The sequence below is a fragment of the Bos javanicus genome, chromosome 29, assembly GCF_032452875.1.
Source record: "Bos javanicus breed banteng chromosome 29, ARS-OSU_banteng_1.0, whole genome shotgun sequence".
In the NCBI taxonomy this organism is placed as follows: Eukaryota; Metazoa; Chordata; class Mammalia; order Artiodactyla; family Bovidae; genus Bos; species Bos javanicus.
In genome coordinates, this window is record NC_083896.1 from 39353982 (window position 1) to 39377619 (window position 23638).

A 23638-nucleotide genomic window follows, 5' to 3' on the forward strand; every position below is an offset into this window, starting at 1 on the left:
GATCAGTTATACTATTATGAGTGTTAGATTACTGGTTCAACTACTGTAATCGAACCTTAAATGACATTGTCTTAAATACAATGCAATTTCAATTCTCTTTCATATAATATTAGTGCAGGTCTCTCCACAGGAATGAAGACCCACTTCTTTCTTGTCACAGCTTCCACCTGTGCTACTTACGTCTGGTCTAATATGGCTGTTCCAGCTCCTGTCATTATATCTGCATTTCAGCTTATTGGACAGGAAAATAATACTTCCATTTGGAAGTGACATATCACCTCTACTCAAATCCCACTGGCTGAGGTATCTTCCATGGTCATGGCAAATCTTGGGGTGGTAGGTCCACAGCTGGGCAGAGGAATGTGATCCTACTACAGAACATTCATGTTGAGTAAAAAAGGCCACTACCCTTCATTCATGTCCCTGTAATTCATTCTTCTTTGGTTCTCCCCACACAGCTTTAACCCTGTTTTGGTCTGCAATATGGATATGGATGAGGTTATAAGAGAGAAATGGCCCAGGCTGTACAAATATGAAGAAAACAAGAAAGGAAAGAAAATAAGAAAGTATAAAAATGCAAAATCTATAGGAAAGTATGCTTATAATCATAATTTTGCAGTTATACAATTTAGGTATACCTGTCATTGGTGAATCAATTTATAAAATAAAAAATAAGAGAAATGTAAAATTTAAATATATTCACTAAACCCAACAAAATAATAAGGCTATATCACATTAAACACATAGTAGTATCAGGATTAGTTTGGATGCACATTGCAAAAAAACTAAAACAACCATAACTTTAGCAAGGTAAAATTGATTTTTCTCTCCTACTGAACCAAAGCTGGAGGTGGGCCAGTGAGATCTTGGGTGGTATCCATTTCCAGCATTACATGATTGTCCAATACAAATGCAGGAGTTCCAGCCATCACAACTAAAATCCAGGGAGCAGTTAGGAAGAAGGTAGGGAAGGGAAGAGACTCATCTCTCAGCTAAATCAGCTCCTTGAAAGCAATCTTCCAAGAAATCCCTCTTATAGGTCTGCTTGCATTTCAGGCACCAGTCATGACCAAAAGCACCGGTGGGTAGGAAATGCAGTCCTGTAGCTACTGGGCTTATGGCTATATAACAAACTATTTTCAGTTTTGAAAGAGAAGCAGAGAATAGATCATTTTGTAGGCAGCCAGCAGAGTCTGCCCTAAAGAACAAACCTTTTCTGAATATATAAGGCTGAACAGCTAGGCACAGTGTGGGAGCCAGGAGGAAGCAGCAGCAATGAGAGACAGTTGGATGGATCTGAACTGTGCTCCAGAAAAAAAAAAAAAGCCAGACTGGTCAGTAGAGATCTTTATACATACCACAGGACCCAATTTGTTTTGAAAACTGCTTTTCCAACTCAGGTCACAAATCTCTCTCAATTCTTCAGCTTCTTAACACCTTGACTTTGTTACCTCACATTCTGACCTACCTGTCTCACCTTCCTTACTTCTGTTCACATCACTTCACCACCCAGTCACCAGCATTACAAGATCCAGTACTGAGGAGTTAGCAACACTTTCTAGAAGTGTGTAGAAACACAATGACTATTTCCACTTTAACATTAGTTTCTCCTGATCAAGGTCTTTTGAAGGACTGATATGGCTAGAATTATGGAGATCTCAAGTTTCCTCTAAAATCCCAACCAAGAATGTGACTTCCTTGGACCTAGAGGAGATGCACTCACTTTTGGATCCACAGGTTTTAGCAGGAGAGTAAGTCCCTTGTATGTGAACAAGTTACATTTCAAAAGGGTGTTCAAACATCCCAATATGTTCATAAGTCCAGCAAAGTTACTTAGACAGCCAATTAAGACAAATGGCTATACATTACTCTAGTTTATTAGCTTTATGATACTGTTAACACAAATAATACATTAAAAACAAACACAAACAGGAAAAGATACATTTTTAGTCTTGCAGTACCTGGATAGGGCATGGCAACCCACTCCAGTATTCTTGTCTGGACAATCCCCATGGCAAGAGGAGCCTGGCTGACTACAGTCCATATGTTGCCAAAGTTGAACACAGCTGAGCAACTAAGAACACTTTTAAAAATAGAACAGTAGTACCATCTATATTACCACTGCATTTGTGCTTCCTTTCAGACACCGTAGGCTTGAAATAAAAATACCGCACTATTGTACTCCATCAGCTTCCCTGGTAGTTCAGTCGGTAAAGAATCTGCCTGCAGTGCAGGAGACCCAGGGTCAATCCCTTGGTTGGAAAGATCCCCTGCAGAAGGAAATGGCAATGCAGTCCACTATCATTGCTGGAAAAATCTCATGAACAGTGGAGCTTGGTGGGCTGCAGTCCATGCAGTCGCAAAGAGCCAGGCCTGACTGAGCAACTAACACTTATTGTGCTCCATACAGTTCTGTACAGTAAAGTATACAAAAGCATACCCACTTGTCTGGGATGTGCCCAAGAAAATGTGTGTCAGATCTGTGAACTAACTGATGTGATTGCACATTAAAATGCAGTTTTACATGTTTGAAAGTTTTCAACTTGAAGGTTTGTTTGTAACAGACTTGCTACACAGGTGTTCAGTGAATGTATGTAGTGAATGAACAAGAGAGGAGAGTAAGGAGCTGCCTGTTGTTTCCATTCTTGCATGTATTATGGCCACTCTGAATAGGAATTCCATTGAGCATAACTGAGGCCTGGTGTATGGGAACAATGCTGCAAGTGACAGAGGACCAGGATTCCAGAACGTGGCACAAGAGCCATGGTTGTTTGAAAAGAGCCAGGAGTGCAAATTAGGAAGAAAACAGTTTTCACTGGTTTATGTGAAAGACTTGGCAAATATCATCTGGATTTGCTTGTAGTTATTGAGCTGTCTTTAGAGGAGCAGTCTCTGTTGCTCCGTATGAGCAAAGAGAGGAGAATGAACCATGAAAATCGAACATGTGTCCCAGGTCAAGTATACCTAGTATTGAAGAGATGTAAGTCCTGTCAATTTATCTGCTCCTTCATGGAAAGAATTAAAGTAGTAAAGGAGGGAAGGTCCACACCATGCTAGCACCTTATTCTTCTTCTGTCCAGTGAACATTGATTTCTAATGAAATTTCTTTATGAACAGAGGATCTACTTTCTTTATAAACAGAGGATATATAAACATGTATATATTACATGTTTATCATATGATTGAAGTTTTCTAATTTACTGTTCCATATAAACTTTTGGTGCTGTTCTGTGCCCAGGCACATCGGGCCCTGAAGCCTGGCAGACTCATTTTCGGCTACAGAGTGCAGTGTATGGGGATCTGCTGTCATCTGGGGCCTGCAATTTATTTTCAGTCTGGGTTCACATCTGAGGGGTTAACTCTAGTTGGGTTTAATTCTATCATCTTGCTCTTTATCTTCAGTTTGTCCCATGTTCTTTCTTCCCATGTCTCTTTTTATCCCTGACTTCTTTGTTACTGAGTAGTTTTTATGATTCCCTTTTTCCGACTTTATCACTTTATTAACTGTAACTTTTTTAAAGTAGTTTTAAGATCCATGGTGTGCATCTTTAACTTTCCAGTCTATCATTATTAATTATGATAATTATTAATAATTATTAAATTATATATTTATTTATCATTTCTTTGGCTGTGTTGAGGCTTAGTGTGGCATCCAGGATCTTCCTTGTGGTAGGGACTCTCTATTTGAGGAGGGCAAGCTCAGTACTTGCAGCATATAACCTCTATTTGAGACACGCAGGCCTAATTGCTCAGTGGCATGTGAGATTTGAGCTCTCTGGCAAAGAAACAAACCAGCATCCCCTACATTGCAAAACAGATCCTTAACCACTGGACCACTGGGAAAGTCATTATATTTACCTTTTAATATATATTACATGTTTATCATTTGGGGTACTGTTCCTTCCCCCTGTAGATCCAGATTTCCCCTTCCTTTTAAATTTCTTCTGACTTGAGACCTTTTATAAAACATTTATCAGATTGGTCTGTTAGTGGCGATGCAGTCTTGTAGTTGTTGTACATCTGAGAAAGTATTTTATCTTGTTTTTGATATATATTTTTCTTGGGTATAGAATTCTGAGTCAATTATATTTCTCTCAGCACTCTAAGATGTGGTGCCAGTGTCCTCTGGCTAACATTGTTTCATATGCCTAATCTGCTGTCATTCCCAGTTTTTGTTCTGCTGTGTCTGTTTTTCCTTCTGGTTACATTTCTTTGATTGATTGTTTTAGGCAATGAATTATGATGTGCCTTTGTATAGTTGTCATACTTCTTGTCCTTGAGTTAATTGAGCTTCTGTGTTTGTGGGTTTAAAGTTTTCATCATATCTGGAAATTTTTCAGCCAGTACTTATGAAGTTCTTTTCTCTATTCTCTTGTCTCTAACTTCCTGTTGGATTCCATCTACATATATTTTAGTATTTTTAAAGTTGTTTCAAAGTTCTGTGATGGACAATTAATTTCTCCCACATTCTTTCCATTATTATTTTCCATGTATCTATTTAACATACACAATACTCTTCAGCCTCATGAATATAAGGATTATTATTGTAGTACACAGTTTAATGTCCTTCCCTACTAATTACGTAATATATATTTTTAACTGTGTTTTTACTCGTTGATTTTTCCATTATTATGGATGTTTTCTTGCTTCTTTGCACATCCTGAATTTTTTTATTTTTAAATTTATTCATCTTAATATGAGGATAATTACTTTACAATATACTGATGGAACTAGGACATAACTGCAAGTGACAGAGGACCAAGATTCCAGGACGTGGCACAAGAGCCATGGTTGGTTGAAAAGAGCCAGAAGTGTAAAAGAGGAGGAAACAATTTTTGACTGGTGTATGTGAAAGACTCGGCAAATACCATCCGGATATTTTTGTAGTGATTGAGCATGTTTTTACTGATGGATTTTCCCCTTATTTTGGATATTTTCTTGTTTCTTTGCACATCTGGAATTTTTTTCTTTTTAAATTTATGTATCTTAGTTAGAGGATAATTACTTTACAATATTGTGAAGAAACTAGGACAAATACTTTCACAATTTATATGGAAATTTTAAATTGGATGTTGAATGTGGTCACTTTTACCCTTTGGATACTAGATGTTTTTTAATTATTATAAATTATTCCTGGCACTGTTTGCAAACAGGGTTAATTTCTTGGAAACAGTTGTACTTTTGGAAGGCTTGCTGTTCAGTTTTTTAAGCTGAAATGAGACCAGCCTTTAGACCAGGTTTATTATTCCCCACTAGCAAGGCAATATTGTCTTCAAGGCCCTACTTATGTCATGGGAATTATGAATAATTTCCACTCTGGTGGGTGAGGACACAATTAGATTTGGCTCAATTTGAGGCTCAAGGGTTGTTCCCTATAATTCGAACCAGTACTATTAAGTCTCCACTGAAAACTGCAGGGCTTTCATCTGTACCTTCCCACAGTTCTATCTGTGTAGCTTTCTCCTGTGAACTCTTAACTATGTAGAGTCTCAAATCTCTATTCTTGGGGAGACTGTTTTCTCTGCCTAGATAACGCCTCCATGTATGTGTTGGAAACTATTTCTAGAGTTGGGGCAATTGTAGAACTCACCTTGCTTGCTGCATCCCCACCACCACCACGAATCCATTCTCTGCTGCTAGATGTTTGATGTAAAAACTACCCTTTCATTTATCTTGTCTATTTTGGAGTTATTTGATCCAGGAGGATAAATGTGTCCTTTGCTCCTCTATGTCTACCAAAATGGAGGTCCCCCTGCAATCAGAACTCGCTGAATGCCTTGTGAATGCTAGGTGCTGAATTCTGTGAATGGGCTCATACTTTACTGGGTATAAGTGTTGGGGCCTTAGGGAGCCCCAGTCTTTCTGGAGAAACATGCCAATTACAAATAGTATTTTCTATGAGGTATGTTCAATTAAGTTCAGTCGCTCAGTCATGTCTGACTATTTGCAACCTCATGGATTGCAGCACGCCAGGCCTCCCTGTCCTTCACCAACTCCAGAAGCTTGCTCAAACTCATGTCCATCAAGTGAGTGATGCCATCCAACCATCTCATCCTCCAATCTTTCCCAGCAACAGGGTCTTTCCTAATGACTCTGTTCTTTACATCAGTTGGCCAAAGTATTGAAGCTTCAGGTTCAGATTCAGTGCTTCCAATGAATACTCATGATTGATTTGCTTTAGCATTGACTGGTTGGATATCCTTGCAGTCCAAGGGATTCTAAGAGTCTTGTCCAAAACCGCAGTTCAAAGCCATCAATTCACTGCTCACCAGTCCTTATGGTGCAACTGTCACATCCATACATGACAACTGGAAAAATCATAGCTTTGATTATACAGAGTAATGTCTCTGCTTTTATTTTTTTTAATTTAATTTTATTTAACTTTACAATATTGTATTGGTTTTGCCATATATCAAAATGTCTCTGCTTTTAAAAATCCTGTCTAGGTTTGTCATAGCTTTTCTTCAAACAAGCAAGCATCTTTTATTTTTTTTTTTAACTTTACAATATTGTATTGGTTTTGCCATATATCAAAATGAATCTTCCACAGGTATACATGTGTTCCCCATCCTGAACCCTCCTCCCTCCTCCCTCCCCATATCATCCCTCTGGGTCGTCCCAGTGCACCAGCCCCAAGCATCCAGTAGTCATAATATGCAGTGATTTTGGAGCCCTTAAAAATAAAGTCTCTCACTGTTTCCATTGTTTCCCCATCTATTTGCCATGAAGTGATGGGACTAGATGCCATAATATTCGTTTTCTGAATGGGTAGTTTAAGCCAGATGTTTCACTCTCCTCTTTCACTTTCATGAAGAGGCTCTTTAGTTCCTCTTAATTTCCTGCCATGAGGGTGGTGTCATCTGCATATCTGATGTTATTGATATTTCTCCCAGAAATCTTGATTCCAGTTTGTGCTTCATCCAGTTGGGCATTTTTCATGATGTACTCTTTATCTAATTTAAGTAATCAGGGTGACAGTATACAACCTTGACATACTCCTTTCCTGATTTGGAACCACTCTATTCCGTGTTCAGTTCTCGCTGTTGCTTCTTGACCTGCATACAGATTTCTCAGAAGGCAGATAAGATGGTCTGGTATTTCAATCTCTGTAAGTTTTCCACAGCTTGTTGTAATCCACACAGTCAAAGGCTTTTGCAAAGTCGATGAAGCAGAGTTAGGTGTTTTTCTGCAATTCTCTTGCTTTTTCTATGATCCAGCAGATGCTGGCAGTTTGATCTCTGGTTCCTCTGTGTTTTGTCAATCCAGATTGAACTTATGGAATTTCGCAGTTCCTGTACTGTTTAAGACTTGCTTCGAGAAGTTACTTTGGTAGCATGTGAGATGAGTGCAACTGTGTGGGAGATGAACATTCTTTGAAATTGCCTTGCTTTTGGATTGGAATGAATATGACCTTTCCAGTCCTGTGGCCACTGCTGAGTCTTCCAAATTTGCTAACATACTGAGTGCAACAGTTGAACAGCATCATCTTTTAAGATTTGAAATAGCTCAACTGCAATTCCATCACCTTCACTCGCTTTGCTCCTAGTGATACTTCTGAAGGCCCACTTGATGTGCATCTCAGGATGTCTAGCTCTAGGTGAGTGATCACACCATTGTGGTTATCTGGGTCATTAATATCTATTTTGTACAGTTCTATGTATTCTTTCAACCTCTTCTTAATGTCTTCTGATTCTATTAGGTCCATATAATTTCTGTCCTTTATTATGCCCACCTTTGCATGAAATGTTCCCTCCCTATCTCTAGTTTTCTTGAAGAGATCTCTGGTCTTTCCCATTCTGTTGTTTTCCTCTATTTCTTTGCACTGATAACTTAGGCAGGCTTTTTTTTCTTAATCTCTCTTTGCTATTCTTTGGAACTCTGCCTTCAGATGGGTATGTCTTTCTTTTCTCCTTTGCCTCCTGCTTCTCTTCTTATGTAAATTATTTGTAAGGCCTTCTCAGACAAGCTTTTTGCATTTCTTTTTCTTAGGGATGATATTGAAATGGTATGTACAGTTCAAAAAAACGAAGACCATGGCATCCCATTCCATTACTTCATGGCAAATACATGGGGAAACAATGGAAACAGTGACAAGCTTTATTTTCCTGGGCTCCAAAATCACTGGAAATAGTGACTGCAGCTGTGAAAAAAGAAACACTGATCCTTGGAAGATAAAGCTATGAAAAACCTAGACAGCATACTAAAAACTAGAGACATTGATTTACCAGCAAAGGTTTGTATAGTCAAAGCTATGGTTTTGCCAGAAGTTGTGATGGGTGTGAGAGTTGGACCATAAAGAAAGCTGAGCACCAAAGAATTGATGCTTTTGAATTGTGGTGTTGGACAAGACTCTTGAGAGTCCCTCGGACTGCAGGGAGATCCAACCAGTCCACCCTAAAGGAAATAAGTCCTGAATATTCATTGGAAGGAACGATGCTGAAGCTCAACCTCCAATACTTTGGCCACCTGATGGGAAGAACTGACTTATTAGAAAAGTCCCCGATGCTGGGAAAGATTAAAGGCAGGAGGTAAAGGGGAAGACAGAAGATGAAATTGTTGGGTGACATCACCAATTTGATGAACATGAGTTTGAGCAAGCTCCAGAAGTTGGTGATGGACAGGGAAGCCTGGTGTGCTGCACCCCATGATATAGCAAGAAGTTAGCATGATATAGCAAGTCCTCTGAACTGATGTACAGAGGACAATCAGGGAGCAGGCAGAAGTCTTTGGGTAAAGAGGAAGGAACAGCTCCTGGATAGCTGACAATGATAGGTTGGTAGGCCTTTTCAAGCAAGAGAAGCTGTAGGGAAACAATTCTATACCAGGTGGAGAGAATGGTAAGAGAAAGGCAGGGCGGCAGTGCTGGGATTTCCCAGGGGACAATATCCTTGTTCTATGAAACCTTATCAATGCTCAATATTGTTAGGTGATTGGAAACATGAGTTTTGTTTTGGAAGTGGTAGAGCAATATTTAATGCAAAGACTGATGCTGAAGATGAAGCTCCAACATTTAGGGCACCTGATGTGAAGAGCCAGCTCATTGGAAGAGACCCTGATGCTGGGAAAGATTGTTGGCAGAAGGAGAGGTGTCAAAAGGATGAGATGATGAGATGGCATCACCAACTCAATGGACATGTTTGAGGAAACTCCGCAAAATAGTGAAAGACGAGATAGCCTGTTTTGCTGCCATACATGTAATCACAAAGTGTCAGACATGACTTAGCAACTGAACAATACCAGTGAGGGCACAGGATCCAGTGAAGCCTCTGGCCCTGGTGAGAGTAGAGAAAGATTTAGATCAAAGGGGAAGCTTCCCATCCTCTGGTACAAGTCCTTGAATCTAAGGCAAGGAGCACAAAATTTTGAATGTGTTACCAAACACTGTTTTCTAAAAAAAACAAAAGCTGTTTTTCTGCATAAGTGAGAGCTTTGACTGAGTTTTTTCTCTAGATTTTACTGACGGATGTGGAAGGGATCTGGAGTGGGCTAAGTCTGCAAAACCCAGGTGAGGGCCAGCCTCGTGGTAGACATGCTGCACTAGGTGAAAAACGAGTCCAGAGGAAAAGTGTCCCGTCTAGAGTGTACATGCCAATGTAAGAGATTGTCATGGCAGATCACTTCAATATTGTTTTGAGGTAAGCGAGAAATGCATGATGGGTGGTGCCGGGGTCCAGCCCCGGCTGATCCAGGGTATTCGAAGCGGGGATGGCGTCGGCGACTATTTAAATATTCATCAAAGATATAAAGAGTAATAGAATGAGGATAGCTCAGTAGGAAAATTCAGTGGAGAAAAGAGGCTGAGTAGCTTGGTTTATGCGGGAGACCAATAAAACTTCAAGAAAAGAAGCTTGCACCACTTACATAGGCTGCAAGCGTCCTTCCGTTCTCCCGAAGGAAAGGAGACACTGAGGCCTCCCTGGTCAGATCTTAGAAGCCCAGGCATAATTAGTAAGCATGGTGGGTTCCGCACTCCAGATGGAGACAGCCAGAGTGAGAGAGAGAGCGACATGGGGAGACCAGTATTTCGAGAAACTGATCCCAATTCTTTATTTTCCAGAGTCTGTTTTTATACACTGAGATGTTATACAAAAGTCACGCGGGGACAGCAGTCCTGACTTTTATTAAAGTCAGGTGCTTCACACAAATGTATACAGAGGTCTTAGGGGTGTTACATCATCTTCTGGCCAGGGGGGACTGCTGACGATTTATGACCCTCTCCTTGTGACAGTGGTCAGTCAACACTTATTTCTCCAAGGGTGATTATTCTTAAAACAGACGTCACTCAAATAAAGTTACATTCCTATAGGGTGAGGGTGTAGTGGGTTTTAGTTAAGGAAAGAATTTACTTGGCCTAAGGTCTAACGTGATTTATATCAAAGGTTAATACTTATTTCTTCTATATATTCATTAATGTGTATAAGGGCAGGGGATGTAGAGACTTAGCAGTAAACATTGGCTCAACAAATGAAAAACCCTTCACCAATACAATTTCTAATCAGCCCACTATACTTATACTAATAATTTTCTAACTTCTCTAAATAACCTGTTTTCAGAAGGTTTAAAGCATCTCGTGCCTCTCATGGTTGGGAGGCTGTGAGCAATCACATGTGGCTGGACAAGCCTGTCAGGTAGGCTAGAGAACCTTCAGAGGAGTTTGTAGGTTAAAACACTCTTATCACGCCCAGGAGTTTTTATTAAATGGAGCTCTAAGTTAACTCCTTCTCCGAAAGAGGTGGTGGGGGACAGTCCCCCGTAAAGTCAGAGGTGTAGATGAGCACAAAGTAGTAAAGTAGGCAGGCTCTGGTTATGGGGGTAGATGCTCGAGGATTTCCAGGGGGGACTCCTGAGGCTCGATCCCGCCTTTGCGTATGTCCTTCCTCATGACCTTTGTCACGGGCGGAGTGCCTCATGCCGGCCCCCAACAGGGTGGTTTGCTTTAGTCAATTCCTGTTTGTAGTTAGATGACTAAATGTCTGGTTCCTTCAATGCATGGTTAGAATCATGCTTGGGAAAGCAAACTAGATCAGGTCCACACATATTTCCTCATTAAACAGCGGGCATAGGCAGGTTTCTAAGGCCACTGTAGGTATTTTAACCATGAGGGGCCATATGGGGACAGTTAAATTTAACAGGCTGAGATTGGACTGTGCAAGTTGCCATAGTTGTTGCTATGACAAGAAGCCAAAACAGCTACTTGTTGCTACACTGGAGATGTGGGAAACCGAAAAGAGACCAAACGCCTTACAACTCTCCTTGCAGTTGATTTCAGTCTAGAAGTAGTTAGCAAGGAAAGGCTGACTGGTAAGGCTGAGGGAGGGAGGAATCTGAGACAGTAATCATTAGCTGTTGTGGGACCCCAGAAAACAGAAACATCAACTCGGTTCTGTGTTATGGTTCAGAAATAGATGTCATTTGGCTTGAATCAGTATTTAACCTTGGGGATGGCAGGCATAACCTCTAAACAGAAATTTTCCTTCTCCCCAGGTGGCAAAATAATTCACATTTGTTCCAAACTCAGGAAGCAGAAAGTCCTCTAAGGGCCGCCTGCTCCTTGCAGGCACATATGCAATCTAAAAGGTTAAAGTATCATCATGGTGCCCATTTTCCAGAGGAGAAAACAGAGGTTAAGGGACTTGATCAAGGTCACACAGCTATGTATGTGAAACGCCAGAACAAACCTAGGGTCAGTTCAATTAAGTTGCTCAGTCATGCCCGACATTTGCAACCCCATGAATCACAGCATGCCAGGCCTCCTGGTCCGTCACCAACTCCCGGAGTTCACTCAAACTCATTTCCATCGAGTCGGTGATGCCATCCAGCCATCTCATCCTCTGTCATCTCCTTATCCTCCTGCCCCCAATCCCTCCCAGCATCAGGGTCATTTCCAGTGAGTCAACTCTTCGCATGAGGTGGCCAAAGTATTGGAGTTTCAGCTTCAGCATCAGTCCTTCCAGTGAACACCCAGGGCTGATCTCCTTTAGGATGGACTGGTTGGATCACCTTGCAGTGCAAGGGACTCTCAAGAGTCTTCTCCAACACCATAGTTCAAAAGCATCAATTCTTTGGCGCTCACCTTTCTTCACAGTCCAACTCTCACATCCATACATGATCCATGGATAAACCATAGCCTTGACTAGATGGACCTTTGTTGGCAAAGTAATATCTCTGCTTTTCAATATGCTATCTAGGTTGGTCATAACTTGCCTTCCAAGGAGTTAGCGTCTTGTAATTTCATGGCTGCAGTCACCATCTGCAGTGATTTTGGAGCCCCCCAAATAAAGTTTGACACTGTTTCCCCTGTTTCCCCATCTATTTCCTATGAGTGATGGGACCAGATGACATGGTCTTAGTTTTCTTAAAGTTGATCATTGGGCCAACATTTTCACTCTCCTCTTTCACTTTCATCAAGGGGCTTTTTAGGTCCTCTTCAGATTCTGCCATAAGGGTGGTGTCATCTGTATATCTGAGGTTATTGATATTTCTCCTGGCAATCTTGATTACAGCTTGTGCTTCTTCTAGCCCAGCGTTTCTCATGATGTTCTCTGCATATAAATTAAATAAGCAGGGTGACAATATACACCCTTGACATACTCCTTTTCCTATTGTAACCAGTTTGTTGTTCCTTGTCCAGTTCTAACAGTTGCTTCCTGACCTGCATACAGGTTTCTTAAGAGGCAGGTCAGGTGGTCTGGTATTCCCATCTCTTTCAGAAATTTCCACAGTTTATTGTGATCCACACAGTCAAAGACTTTGGCACAGTCAATAAAGCAGAAATAGATGTTTTGCTGGAACTCTCGTGCTTTTTCCATGATCCAGCAGATGTTGGCACTTTGATCTCTGGTTCCCCTGCCTTTTCTTAAATCAGCATGAACATCTGGAAGTTCATAGTTCACATATTGCTGAAGTTTGGCTTGGAGAATTTTGAGCATTACTTTACTAGCATGTGAGACGAGTGCAATTGTGCAGTAGTTTGAGCATTCTTTGGCATTGCCTTTCTTTGGGATTGGAATGAAAACTGACCTTTTCCAGTCCTGTGGCCACTGCTGAGTTTCCAAATTTGCTGGCATATTGAGTGCAGCACTTTCACAGCATCATCTTTCAGGATTTGAAATAGCTCAACTGGAATTCCATCACCTCCATTAGCTTTGTTCATAGTGATGCTTTCTAAGGCCTACTTGACTTCACATTCCACGATGTCTGGCTCCAGGTGAGTGATGACACCATCGTGTTTATCTGGGTCATGAAGCTGTTTTTTGGTACAGTTCTTCTATGTATTCTTGCCACCTCTTCTTAATATCTTCTGCTTCTGTTAGGTCTATACAATTTCTGTCCTTTATCAAGCCCAGTATTGCATGAAATGTTCCCTTCGTATCTCTAATTTTCTTGAAGAGATCTCTAGTCTTTCCCATTCTGTTGTTTTCCTCTATTATTTGCATTGATCGCTGAGGAAGGCTTTCTTATCTCTTCTTGCTATTCTGTGGAACTCTGCATTCAGATGCTTATATCTTTCCTTTTCTCCTTTGCTTTTCACTTCTCTTCTTTTCACAGCTATTTGTAAGGTCTTCTTAGACAGTCATTTTGCTTTTTTGCATTTCTTTTCCGTGGAGATGGTCTTGATCCCTGTCTCCTGTACAATGTCATGAACCTCTGTCAATAGTTCATCAGGCAATCTGTCTATCAGATCCAGTCCCTTAAATCTATTTCTCACTTCCACTGTATTGTCCTCAAACTGTCTTTTTTGTTCCATACCTACACGGAGTGGTGGGTGGTAATCTGGCACTATAATCTGCACTTGCTTAGGCAGAAGCACGCAATATTCAGGCTTCAATTGTAGAAAGTAAGGAAAACCACTAGACCATTAAGCTATGATGTAAATCAAATCCCTTATGATTATGCAGTGGAGATTAAAAATAGATTCAAGTGATTAGGTCTGGTAGCCTGAAGAATTATGAGTGGAGGTTTGTAACATGTATGGGAGTTGGTGACCAAAACCATCACCAAGAAAAACAAATGTGAAAAGGTAAAGTGGTTGCCTGAGGAGGCCTTGAAAACAGCTAAGTATAGAAGAGAAGTGAACAGCAAACAAGAAAGGGAAAGATATACCCAATGAAATGCAGACTTCCAGAGAATAGCAAGGAGAGATAATAAAGTCTTCATAAATGAAAAGTGCAAGAATTAGAGGAAAACAATAAATTGTAAAGAGTATAAATCTCTTCAGGAAAATTGGAGATACCATAGGAATATTTCATCCAAAGATGGGCACAATAAAGGAAAGAAAAGTCCAAGACCTAACAGAAGCAGATGAGATTAATAACAGGTAGCAAGAATGCACAGAAGAACTATACAAAAATGGTCATAATGACCCAGATAGAGATGATGTTTGGGTCACTTATGTAAAGCCAGATATACTAGAGCATGAAGTCAAGTGGGCCTTAGGAAACATCACTAAAAGCAAAGCTAGTGGAGGTGATGGAATTCCAGCTGAGCTGTTTAAAATATCCTAAAGAATGAGGCTGTAAAAGTGCTGCATTCAATATGTCAGCAAATTTGGAAAACTCAGCAGTGGCCACAGTGCTGGAAAAGGTCAGTTTTCATTCCAATTTTAAAAAGAGGCAATTGCAAAGAATGTTCAACTTATGCAATTGCACTCATCTCACTTGCTAGCAAGATAATGCTCAAAATCCTTCAAGCTAAGCTTCACAGTACATGAAATGAGAACTTCCAGATGTACAACTGGTTTGAGGAACCAGAGATCAAATTGCCAAAATCCTTTGAACCATAGAGAAAAAGAAAGGGGATTCCAGAAAAACATCTTCATCTGCTTCACTAACTGTGCTAAAGCCTTTCACTGTGTGGACCACAGCAAACTGAGGAAAATTTTTAAGAGAATGGGAGTAGCAGATAACCTTACCTATCTCCTGAAAGTCTGTATGTAGGTCAAAAATTGGCAGTTAGCATCAGACACAGAACAACTACAAGATTTAAAATTGGGAAAGGAGCATGACACAGTATACATTGTCATTCTGCTTATTGAACTTTTATGTAGGAAAGATCATTCGATATGCTGGACTGCATAAATCCCAAGATGGAATCAAAACTGCTGGGAGAAATATCAACATCCACAGATATGAAGATGACACCACCATAATAGCAGAAAGCAAACAACTAAAGACCAATTGATAAGGTGAGGAGATGAAAAAAGCTTGCTTAAAACTCAACATTCAAAAAACTATTCACAAAAAAATACTCAACATTCATGGCATCCAGTCCCATCACTTCATGGCATATAGATGAGGGGGAAGTGGAAACAGTGGCAGATGTTATTTTCTTGGACCCCAAAATCACTATGGACCTTGACTGCAGCCACAAAATTAAAAGACACTTGCTCCTTGGAAGGAAGAAAGGCTATGAAAAACCTGGACAGTGTATTAAAAAGCAGAGACTCATTTTGCTACAGAGGTCTGTAGTGTCATAGCTATGGTTTTCCAGGAATCATGTACAGATGTGAGATCTGGACCATACGAAAGGGTGAATGCCAAAGAATTGAGCTTTTCAACTGTTATGCTTGAGAAGATTCTTGAGAGTCCCTTATACAACAAGGAGATCAAACCAGTCAATCTGAAAGGAAATCAACCTCTGACCCATGCTGTCTTAGCTGAGGCATCTACTGAGGGGTCCAGGTGGAAAGAACGGATGCTCCCACTGCAAAAGTGCCTAACCAGGGCAGCTCCAAGCAAATACTTTGTAGCTCCACCCCTGGAGGAAGCTCAGAAAGGCTGAAGGCTCTGTGTACCCAGGGTCCCCCGATACATGCATTGCATTCTCCCCAGCAGCATTGGAGGCCAAGCAAGGGGCATTCTGGGCCCTGGAGGAGAGAGATGGCTTAGGGATCCACTGGGGCCACCATTTACCAAGTAGGACTGGAAAGGACAGAGCAGGCTTATGTGGCAGAGAGCTGATGACTGGGGTGTGGGAACAAGAGGGAACCAGCTCTGCATGAAGGACTTCACCCAAAATCCCCTGGAGGAGAAGTCCAGTGATAAGATCATCTGAGATGGAATGAAAAGAGTCTATTTCATTACCCCTTATAATTCCTCTGAATGAGAAGGTGGTTGAGTTGGTGGGTCATCACAAACTCTTCCATGGCCTAGACCATCCCCCAGTCGCTATCCTTGGGGCTGTCTCTCCAGCTTCAGTCATGTAGTTCTGGAGGAATTTGACAATCATGTGTGCTGCTGTGTCATGGCCAGTGACCATGTAAAGCCAATCATAGGACCCCATGGCCCTGCCAGGATGGCTGATCTCGGGCTGTACATGTGAACTGAGATGGGTCATTCAGGGAACACCCTTGAACTCTAATGGCTCCAAGCTTCTTTCCTTACTAGGGGATGCCTTCAGGATATACAAACCTAGGGCAGGTAGCTTGGAGGCCATCACTAGGTGTAGAAGCCTAAAGGAAGAAAGTTGTCAGGCTAAGACCATCAAAGAAGAGGGAAGGGAAAAACTGAGGGTAAGATAGAGAGAACTGATAACTTCTGATTTCTTGGGTCCAGTTACTGAGATCTTTTTATCTGCTTTGAGTCTTGTGTCCTGGGTTCCAAGAATCATTTCAATGAGTCTTCCTTTTCCTTTAAGCCAGTTGGAATAGGACTCCTCTCAATTTTTACAGACTTGGTTCTAGATACTGCACTCCCAGACACAAACAGAGGCAACCATTTGTTTCAGCACCATTAAGAGTGAAACACTTTATTCTTTACTGAGAATAAGGTGTGCAGACCACCAAACACAGTTCACCAGCATCCTGGGCAGAAGTGCCCAAAGTGTAAGTGAGTGTGTGTCTTGAGCAGCCTTACTAATTCCTCAACCACTCCAAGAATGTACACTGCCTGTGCCAGGCCAATCCTATCATTTCCTCAATCAAAGACCGAGAAACACAGCCTCAGGAAGACATCACCCAGGATCCAGGTCTCTGTAGATGGACTCACAGTGTTCTCTAGAAAGGCAGTATAGCAGTGGCCTCTAGAATCCTGGGGGAGCCAGAGACACACACCAGTCAGCATGAGACCTTACCGGAGACTCCCCGCAATATCCAGACCAAGCACAATTCTTTGTTTTATTTCCCTCTTTTGGTAAGTATCAAGGGGTTTTCACAGCATCTGGGGATATGAGAGTTCATCCAAAACCAAAGAGGTCCAAGACATGAGGTTGCCATGAGGAAGGGTGTGGGGGAGGGGAGGAGTGGTAGTTGGGAAACAGAGGAATGAAAAACAACAAAGTCCTTCTGTAGAGCATAAGAAACTATATTCAGTATTCAGCAATAAGTCCCATGAAAAAGAATAAGAAAATATATATATTTTTATGTGTATAACTGAGTCACACTGCTGTGCAGCAGAATGTAATGCAACACTGAAGATTAGCCACACTTCAATATAATTTTTTCGAAAAGAACAAGTGTGTCCATAGCTCTCCTCACTCCCTGTTTCTTTCCTTCTGACTCCTGCTCCTTGTTTTCTCTGCAGAGAATGCTAGTTCTCCTCCTGCGTCCCCGCAATCTGTACTTTATTTTAAAAAAAACTTTATTTTGTATTGGAGTATAGCTGGTTACTTTGCCAACAAAGGTCCATCTAGTCAAGGCTATGATTTTTCCAGTGGTCACGTATGGATGTGAGAGTTGGACTGTGAATAAAGCTGAGCACCGAAGAGTTGATGCCTTTGAAATGTGGTGTTGGAGAGAGTGTTGAGAGTCCTTTGGAATACAAGGAGATCCAACCAGTCCGTACTGAAGATCAGCCCTGGGATTTCTTTGGAGGGAATGATGCTGAAGCTGAAACTCCAGTACTTTGGCCACCTCATGCAAAGAGTTGAGTCACTGGAAAAGACTCTGATGTTGGGAGGGATTGGAGGCAGGAGGAGAGGGGGACAACAGAGGATGAGATGGCTGGATGGCATCCCTGACTCGATGGACATGAGTCTGAGTAAACTCCGGGAGTTGAAGATGGACAGGGAGGCCTGGTGTGCTGTGATTCATGGGGTCGCAAAGAGTCGGACATGACTGAGCGACTGAACTGGAATGATAGCTGGTTAACAATATTCTGAGTTTCAGGTGGACAGTAAAGGGACTCAACCGTATGTATCCGGGTGTCCTGGTCTCGAAGACACCCGTCCCATCCAGGCTGTCATATAACTGAGTGGAGTTCCCTGTGCTACACAGCAACTCGTTGTTGGTTATCCATCTTAAATAGAGCAGTGCCCACAACACTGTCTTTAAGATTTAACTCAGGAACTCTGAGAAGCCTCCTTCAGCCCACACTCACCCTCTTTGGCCACTCCAGGATTGGTTGGGTAACGTACTCTGGCTCCCCAACCCCACTGGTCAGTCTGTAGCCCTCATCACCCCAAGTAAGTCCCCAGTGCCCCAGTGCAGACCATCTTGAGATGCCATTTGCATGGAATCCAGTGCAGTTTTGCCTAGAACCAAGCAACCCTCCATATGGCTCAATGAGTTTCTGGTTTTAGAATTCCTGAAATTTTCTGCCTTCCTCAAAGCTCTCTTTGACCCCATCAGCCTGCTCTGAACTCCCACTGGGAGCTGACATGAAGCCTCCACACAGTGCCATAGCTGAGCAGTCACAGTGCACACTTTATTCACGTTAGCATCCAACGTCACCACAGAGGGGTCGGGTACCCCAACTCACAAAAGAGGCACCTGGCCGGAGCAAGGGGCGATGAAGCCAAGAACTAGGCTGACCATGTAATTTATCATCCAAACAAGGAAAACTTTGAGAAGGGAAGGGAGCCTGTTAACTTATGCTGGGACATCACACTGGGACTGTCCCCAGCCATTCTCCTTGTAACATGGCCTATTTCAGGGACTGCAAGTGCTAAATTTCATGTTTATGCATCTCTGAGTTCAGATTGAATTGAAGCTCTTTGTGGACTGAGGACCTTAGTGTTCCCCTCTCCCTGACTCCCACCATGACATATGGTGTGGCCTCTCCACATTTATTTCAGAAAGATCAGTGTTCCACACGGCCCTTTGCTCTCAACTGATTGGTTTTGTGGGAGTCACTGGCACAGCTACAGGGCTCAGCAGCACCTGCAATGGTTTGACATGGCCTCCAGAGGGCTCCCTCCTCCCAGCTGCTGCTGCCCAAGGGTTCCTGCAAGCTCCAGTTTGAGAACCAACCCTCAGTATTTTCCCCTCACCTTGATGATGTAGGCTCGACCTGGCACTGGGTAGTTGATGCCATTGATGGTGAAGATAATAGAGGGCAGTGTATTGACTGCAGAACATGAAACATAGTGCTGTTAGAGAGAGAGGGTGAGAGGTTGGCCCTGGTGATTCTTGTTATGTGTGGAGACTGGGAGTGACCCTGGAGCATGACCCTTCACCTTGGAACCTGGTGGCATGGGCCCGATGAGCTGCATGTTATCGACCAGTGTTCTTGGGCCTTTGATGAATGCTGCCCCGGTGTCAACAAAGGCCTTGCAGCCTCCAGAACAAGCAATAACCTTTCTTTCAATGGAGATGCTGAGAGACAAAGGAAGAAAGTGGGCATCAAGGTCACTCTGAGCCTCCCCAGAGTTGTCCCCTTCCCAACTGTTTCCTAAACAGCCCTTCATCTCTCACCCTCTTTTCCTTTGCTCTCGACATAGCACCTTTCTTGACATCCTCGAATGCAGTACTTGAATGCACAAGGATCTTTTGTACCTTGACACAAGCTGGTCTTCCTTCCTAGAAGATTCCACTGCACTTTGACTAGCAAATTTCTTCTCATCTTCCAGAATCCAGCTTAATTGTATTGTTTTCAGGAAGTCTTTTCCCCAGTGTTTATCAGTCTCCTGTCTTAGTCACTCTCTGTAGACCCTTCCTCATGTCTGCTGCTGCTAACTCACTTCAGTCATGTCCGACTCTGTGTGACCTCATAGAGGGCAGCCCACCAGGCTCCGCTGTCCCTGGGATCGTCCAGGCAAGAGTACTAGAGTGAGTTGCCATTGCCTTCTCCTCCTCATGTCTGCTGCTGCTAAGTCTGCTGCATGTCTAGCATGTACCAAAGTCACAATTCACTTTGTGGGCAAGTCACTTCATGTACATCTGCCTTCTTAGATGTGAAGGCGAGTTTTATTCTCCTTGCCTCCCTAAAGTGCCTGGCACACAGTGGATGTCCAAAGCTTGTCTGTCCAATGAGTGAATGAAGACTGAGAAAACAATAAGAAACCTTCAGAGAGCTGTATCTGGTGGGGAACAAATAACAGGTCACACACAGAGTGAAGATGCAGATTCACAGGGGCAGCAGATTCTCATAGTAGGGAGAGAGAGGGGCTTCTCTGGTTGAGGGTGTCTCCCAGCACTACTCCTACAACCAGCTCAGACCCTGAGACCCTGGCCAGGAAATACATGATGAGGCCACAGAAACTCCAAAGGACAGGTCAACTTTTGTCTGTGGGTATCACACAGAATCCTATCAATTATGCCTCTTGTCCTCAGGTCACTCCTGGATCCCACCTTCCTGATTCTCTGTAATAGCCCCTGTCCCACTGTGTGCCCAAGAACTTGGTGTGTCTTTTTTATTAGTTGCTTTCACATCTTAAGACTGCAGCCAACCTCTCTCCACTGCTGGGTAGCTGCTGCCTAAGAAGACCAGTTTTCCCCATTTTCTCGGGACTGTCTCTGATTCCTAACTGAAATTTATCTGTACTGAGAACTTCCTATGTCCTAGGTAGCCCTGGACAGTTGGTCATCTTACCATAACTCTGTTCAGGCTGGAGATATTTTCCCTGGTCCTCTGTCACCACATGGTAAAATCCTCTAACCATGCTCCCCACCTCAAAGGGAAGTGGGTACAGCCCTCTCCCAGGTACACAGACCTCTCTGGTGCCTTTTAGGACCATGATCAGAGCCATGCTCAGAAGGCCTGGGGATTATGAACCCATGGGTTATTTGTATATCTATGTGTTTGTGTGTTTGTCTGTATGTGTGTTTGTATGTGTCTCTGTGTGTGCTTGTGCATCTCTGACTAGCTATGCATGTTTATATGTGTCTCTGTGTAGGTTTATACATTTCTGCTTGTGTGTTTCCATGTGTCTGTGTGTCTGTCTGTGTCATTGTGGGTAGTGTATATGTCTGTGTGACTGTGTGTCTGAGAATACATTTGTGTGTGTCTCTCTGTGTCCATGTACAGTAGTGGGAGCATCACTTGGGCTGACCCTCAGAGGAAGAGGCTTACCAGTCCATGTGTACACTCCGGTCACCCGCTTGGATCAATGGTACCCAGTTGAGCTCTCCCTTGTAGTAGCAGTGGTCCATCCCACCAAACATCACCACACTGCCCTCCTGCTCATCTCTGTAGAGAGAAGTGAGGAGCGATCCTTGGAGGACAGTAACAATAGCACTGTCTGACAGCTGTGCTTGTCCACCCATCAAGGCCCTAATAAGGTCCCCATGTACAGATGCAGAAATTGAGTCTAGGAGAGATTGAGATCGAGACTGAAGTCTGTTACTGACTAATGAGTGGCACAGAGGAGGTTAGAAGCTGAATCACTTGGCTGGGCTCCACCCACTATGTCTTCTGAAGACGCCCTGGATCTCCAGCAACCTGAGTGCTCAGACACCCTCAGAGGACAGGGTGCTGAAGTGTTTTGGCTTCCCCCTTGTCATTTTTTAAGGAAAATCAAGGCCTGGGAATTCTAAGGGTGTGGGTTCAGGTCACCCAGCGTTGACTCCAATGGCCTGTGACCTCTACTGTCAAAAGGGCCCCAAACACAGAAGGGACCCCACCTCTGCTCTCCCTGTCTTGAAATGCCTAATATTTCTTGAACAAGGGGTCCCACACTTTTGTGTCCCACACTTTCATTTCTCACTGGCTCCTACAAATTGGGTAGCTGGTCCTGGGCTCCCAGTGAAATACTAATGAGAAAGGAAAGATATCCACCATCCTTCTCCTTCCTTCCTGATCAAATTCATAAGCATAACCTAATGCCTTTTTCTTCAACTTGTTTCCTGTTGCCTTCCATTAGCCTTTCTCCTCACTCACCGCCGCGCCGCCCCCCCCCCGCCCCGCCCCCCGCCCAGACCAAGTTACTGATCTTGAGCCCAGGAGTAGGCTTGTGTTCCAATAAACTTTTATTTATAAAAGCCAGGGGTGAAGCCAGGTAGGGTCCTGGGTCCATAGTTATCCTGGGTTAGGTTATCACTCAGGATACTTCTTTATCAAGTGTTCTATAATTTCCATGCACCTGAAAGCATCTTACAGCTAATTTGGAGAAAGGGATTGTCCATCTCAGACTTACTTGCTCAAGTAGAAGGCAAAAACAGGCTCAGAAATGGCACCTTGATTCTTCAGGTTGTCAAATATGGGGATGGCTCCAGAGAAGGATATGTTGGGGTAGTTCAAGCCCAAGACACCATCAAAACATATATCCTCAACCCGTATTCCACCATGCTTAGACCGAATGGCTGGTCAGTGCTTACAAGGTCCCCAGTCTGTGGGAAAAAAAGAGTGTTCCCACTTACATGATACATGATACATGATACATGAAGTGGGGCTAGGACTGGCCTGAGATGCATTGCCATTAGATCCTCAGAGAAGAATTGAGGCTGGGCTCTGTCTGTGGTGACCCAAAGATGGTTAGACCAAGTTGGGAGGGTAATTGGGGTTCCATTTGAGAGAGGCTGTGAATTTTATAACATCTGCCCCTCTGAATAATACCTCCTGACTGAGTCAAATTGGTCTCGTGGCTTCTGTACAAGTGGGGCAACTGAGTTAGGCCAGGTCCCAGTGGTGCCACCTTATGGACAAAACAATTGAGAGCAAGATACCCTTCTGTTTGGCATCACTGTGACCTAATGACAGGAATGGACTGCATTCTCTGTAATGTACGGTATATTCTGTGTCTGTCCAGGAAGACAGAAGCCGAAAACACAATCTTGCTTGCAGGGTTCTATGAAATTACTGCCTGGGGAAATCACTTTTGGGGATATGTGTATATTTCTGTGAGTGTGTATGAGAGAGAAAGTGAGAGAGTGGAACTACTCAAATAATTTGGAGGAGGCAGGCCATAGGTTAATTAGACTCTCAAGGGTCCTCTAGAGTGAGAACTCATTTATCAGGCCCCTTGACTTCTCAGGCCTCCAGTTTCCCACTATGGATACCTGAAGCCCTTGACTTCCCCCAGAGTCCTCAGATCAGTTTTATCCTGTCCCCAACCACCCCACAGCAACTTCAGTCTGATAAGCCAGCCTAATTCCACCTTTTACCACATGTGTGCCCTCAGCAAGGCTCTTGCTGTCTGCACTGTTTCCTCATATGTCTCATGAGCTAACCAGAGTAACTTCTGTGTGGGGTTGATGCAGGATTAAACCAGTTATCACCTGAAAGTGCCTGGAACAGTCCGTGAATATAAAAGTGGGTGCTTTTATCCTTTTTTCTCACTCCCAGCAAAATGAACCTTGAACTGCTCATGGGCGGAAGAGCTGCAAGTCCACACCTCAAGCCACTCTCTGGGTTACCTAATTTCTTTGCTTGTGTGTCACCATGGGCACTGCCTCCCCAGAGACATGATCCTGTGGATAAGATGGCCAATATCTATGGGAGTTAGGCTAGGAAGGGTCCTGCCAGATGGTCCTGCATCTGTTTTG

General features: G+C 42.9%; 1 pseudogene; it reads right to left on the bottom strand.

Moving 5' to 3' along the window:
• Positions 1-23638, bottom strand: part of LOC133241714 (pregnancy-associated glycoprotein 1-like) — a 37696-nt pseudogene that overhangs the window by 11313 nt on the left and 2745 nt on the right.